Here is a 5,033-nt window from a genome sequence, read left to right as displayed (position 1 = left end):
TCATCTCCATTCTATCCAATCCAAAACAACTTCCTCTGTCTTGTGAAACTCCTCTCTGGCACACAAAGGAGTTGAACCCCTCTACCATCCTCCACACCTACAAATCCTGAATCCGTCCCATCCTCTGCTATGTCAGTTCCCTCTGGATCTCCACCTCTCCCCCTCCAGATCCTCGAGTGCCACACACTCTGCCTCGCCGTCTGTATATGCCTCCTGTCCCCCATGTGGATCCTCTGTGACCTGATTCCTTTCCCTCATCTGCTACTTTTCCTTGAACATCCAAGTCCTCTGCACCTCCTGCAGACTTAATACCTTCCATCCTCTGGTTGTTCCTCTCCTCTCCAACCTGTGCCTACTGCCATGCCTTCACTGTTGTGTCCCACCTACCCTCCATCTCTACACCCTTCATCTCCTTTCCCAAGGTGGCTTCCGTCATCTCCCCCTCCTGGATGATGCCCTCTCTTCTTCCATTTATCCCTCCTATCAACTCTGGTCCACACCATTCACTCCCTACCTCTGTCCTTTTTCTTGGCTCCCTCTTACCCCCACCTTCCATCCTGTTATTCCCTGCCTACCCTGACTCCCTTCTCTCCCCTCAGTCCTTTTGTATTCTCCTCTTCAGCCTTCTCCACTCCTTCTCGCGTTCACTCTACCCGCCCTTTATTTGTCATCTCCCTCCATCTGCTTTCTCCCCTTTTGCTCTTTCCTCTCCTTCTTCCCTTTGTTCCCCTCATTTGTCCAGGTACTCCCCCCCCCCCTTCCACTACTTTCCGCCATTTTATAGTTTAAAAAGTCACTGTTTCTATTTTTTTTATTTTCTTCTTATTCCGTTTTTAAATATTCTGTAGGCTGACGAGCAGCGTACTCGAGAATTCATCTGATGTCATCCCTATTATCTCCTGAATTTCTGACATCTTTCACTCGAGAAAACGCCGCGATGGGATCTTGGTTTCTCTTATTTCTCCCTCACACCAGAATTTTTTCTCGTGTACGTTTCTGTAAGTTGACTGATGGTCAGCTATTACGTCTTCAATTTTTCTCTGCTTTCTCGCGTATAACGCCGGACCCAGAAATTTAGAAGCGCGAGAGGCCTGTGTATATTGACCCGCAAACGCGTCGCTTACAGAGGCGAGCGGCGGACGCGGTAATAAATAGCGCGGCACTTGCCGCAGGCAGCGGCCGCGGGGCCCGGCCGCAGACCGCCGGCGCTCAGCGATAAATCAGCAGCGCCGTGCCGCCTTCCCAGCCCGCCGCCTTATTACCACCCTCCGTCTCTCTGCTTATCAAGGCCGGCCTCATAAACCCGCAAGCGGCCACCCACTTCCAGCACTGTCACGCGCTTAAGTTGACAAAATACTGAAAACCACTTCAGCTTTCGCATGTCTCTATTTTTCGTATACTAAGATGAATACTTCTTTAAATAATGCTTAAAACGTGTAAAACATCTTATTTTCTTTTTAGATGTACTGTTTTTGCCGTGGTAATGCCGCATCCTGTGATATTTCTAGCAGTGTAACAGGTGGCTTCCGTGGTACGAATCTACACTTTCGAGAATTTAGAAAGTAGTGGTAGAATACTCGTATCTCCGAAAATGTTCAAATATGTGTGAAATCTTATGGGACTTAACTGCTAAGGTCATCAGTCCCTAAGCTTACACACTACTTAATCTAAATCATCCTAAGGACAAACACACACACCCATGCCCGAGGGAGGACTCGAACCTCCGCCGGGACCAGCCGCACAGTCCATGACTACAGCGCCGCAGACCGCTCGGCTAATCCCGCGCGGCCGTATCTCCGAGTCGAGGTGGGTACGTAATCTGAAAAAAATAGCTCTGAGAACTATGAGACAACATCTGAGGTCATCAGTCCCCTAGAACTTAGAACCACTTAAACCCAACTAACCTAAGGACATCACACAACACCCAGTCATCACGAGGCAGAGAAAATCCCTGGCCCCGCCGGGAATCGAACCCGGGTACCCGGGCGCGGGAAGCGAGAACGCTACCGCACGACCACGAGCTGCGGACCACGGGAATTACAAGACATCGAACGTAAAATGGTATTTGTAGTTAGATGCAAGGGACATTCCATTTCCTAAACTGTTAGGGAATTCAATACTACGAGATCCACAGCGTCAAGAGAGTGCTGAGAACACTAAATTTCAGGCATTAACTATCACACGGACAATGCAGCTGCATTTACATGGAATGGACTGGGTCCTGTGGCCCAAGTGAACCGATCATTGACTAAAAATAACCATATAAATCAATGTGAGCTGTACGACGAACGTAACAGCTAGGACAGTGCGGCGACATTTTGCATTAGTAGGTTATGACAGCAAACGACCGAGGTGAATGCCTTTACTAAAAGCATGACATCGCCTGCAGTTTCTCCCCTGGGCTCGCGACCATATCGGCTGGACCCTAGACTACTAGAAACTCTTCGTCGGGTCAGATGGGTCCCGATTTCAATTCGTAAGAGCTGATGCTAGGATTCGAATGTGGCGCAGATCCCATGAAGCCACAGACCCAAGTTGTCAACAAGTCACTGTGAAAGCTGGTGGTTGCTCCGTGATTTTGGGGGCTGTGTTTACATGTAATTGACTGGGTCCTGTGCCCCAGATTAACCGACCAGTGCCTGAAAACCGTTGTATTTGGCTACTTAAGGACCATTTGCAGCTATTCATGGACTTCATGTTACCAAATAAGGAAATAAATTTTTATGTATGGCATTGCGCAATGTCTCTGGACCACGATTGTTCACGATTTGAAGAACATTCTGGACGCCGGCAGGAGTGGCCGAGCGATTCTAGGCGCTACAGTCGGGAACCGTGCGACCGCTGCGTTCGCAGGTTCGGATCCTACCTCGGGCATGGATGTGTGTGTTGTCCTTAGGTTAGTTAGGTTTCAGTAGTTCTAAGTTCTAGGGGACTGATGAAAAAAATGGTTCAAATGGCTCTGAGCACTATGAGGACTCAACTGCTGAGGTCATAAGTCCCCTAGAACTTAGAACTACTTAAACCTAACTAACCTAAGGACATCACACACATCCGTGCCCGAGGCAGGATTCGAACGTGCGACCGTAGCGGTCTCGCGGTTCCGGACTGTAGCGCCTAGAACCGCTTGGCCACTCCGGCCGGCGGGACTGATGACCTCAGAAGTGAAGTCCCATAGTGCTCAGAACCATTTGAAGCATTCTGAACAGTTCGAGTGAATGATTTGGCCACCCATATCACCTGACACGAACCCCATACAACATTTATGGGACATATTCGAGAGGTCGTCCGTGCATAAAGTCCTGCACCGGCAAGACTTCCGCAGTTATGGAAGGTTACAGAGACAGTACGGCTCAGTATTCCTGTAGGGGATTTCCAAAGCCTTGATGAGTCCATGCCACGTCGAATTGCTGAATTACGTTGGGGAAAAGGAGGAAGCATCCCATGACTTTCGTCACCTCGGTACTGTTACTGACAGCGAAAGTCCGCTAGCTGCAGAGGAAAAGCGAGGTTTCTTTGTTTCCTTCCAAGAACTTGCTAGCCACTTGAGCATACCATGTCTTCATCTCCGTACCTCTCCGTCTATAGCCATTCTGCCACTGTGGCCACTGTTCAGGTATCTTCTGTTCGCTAATATTGACACGAAAGACAAAATAAATAGTAGCGGAAATGCGTATGTAACTTCATCGTATTTCTTAGAATTGGCTTTGGAGAACAGATACTCAGAATCACAATACAAAATACAGATAATTATTTACGATTCTGTTACTCCAAAAAAAATTGTCGTACTTTACAGTCAACTGAGAACTAACTGATGCAGGTCTTGGCACTGTTGTGTCACCTACGGTATATTTGAGATCTCATTTGTCTAAATCTTGACATTCTTCGATGTTCAGTTAAATCTTTTATCTGCTGTAAACAAAACGTCTATGTGTGATAAAATAACCACTGGTCTTCACTGTTGTAGAAAGTAGCACTCCAACTCAGTACGTTTTTCCTATACTAGACTCACTCTTTACTCTGTCGACTAGACTCAAAAATGGCTCTGAGCACTATGGGACTTAACATCTATGGTCATCAGTCCCCTAGAACTTAGAACTACTTAAATCTAACTAACCTAAGGACAGCACACAACACCCAGCCATCACGAGGCAGAGAAAATCCCTGACCCCGCCGGGAATCGAACCCGGGAGACTAGACTCATGATATTAGTTTGCATCCTCGTAGGTTTCCCAGATTTTGTACTTGCAGATGACGAAATATTAAAAAAAAATATCCACAAATACCCAGTCAAATCATCACTTGTCTTCAGTTTGTTGTATAAATTAGCCACTAGGTTTAAGTATGAGATTTGCGTGCAGTTCATAAAACTGAAAAATACATTATTATTTGACAACATGACAAAGGACTAACAGATGAATAATTAACGTCACACCTGGCGCGGCACTGAGGGAAGTCCAAGGAATGGTACGGTCTATGAGATGCTGATACTATATAGGGCATTCCAAAGGCCTTTTCAATTGCGTTTCGCGCATAACGTAGCCACACATTCTAACGAGAAGAAAATGTACACCTTAGTTTGGCCTTACCCTGTAGCCAAACACTACCCGTGAGAGTTTCTTCTTTTGCCAGGATACGAACTAGCTACATCCATGCCTAGCACCATAATACTGGCTTGTCTTATCAGTTTTAGGTACGGAAACAGCTACTGTTAGTTACTGTATGGGTTGATTGGTCGTATACACTGTTATACCTGTCGCTAGTCTACTTTTATTTTCACAGTTCCTAAGCCTACCGCTACGTAACTAAAGGAGGTTGCTCACTCACCAACCCTAAATGTCCTTCTAAGGTATAGAGCAGATGCCGTACCCCTACACAGTGCACACTGGAAATCCTCGCGCTGATCAGTCTTAGAAGAACCACGAGCTGAATACTGACGTATACAACACAAGTAGTCTGCAAGACAAAGAGAGGTTTTCCAAAAAATTACACCTATGGAAAGTCTTTCGCAATAATTGATGTTCCAGGCATCAGAC

This window comes from Schistocerca americana, chromosome 1 (assembly GCF_021461395.2).
Source record: "Schistocerca americana isolate TAMUIC-IGC-003095 chromosome 1, iqSchAmer2.1, whole genome shotgun sequence".
Classification (NCBI taxonomy): Eukaryota; Metazoa; Arthropoda; class Insecta; order Orthoptera; family Acrididae; genus Schistocerca; species Schistocerca americana.
This window is presented reverse-complemented; position numbering follows the sequence as displayed.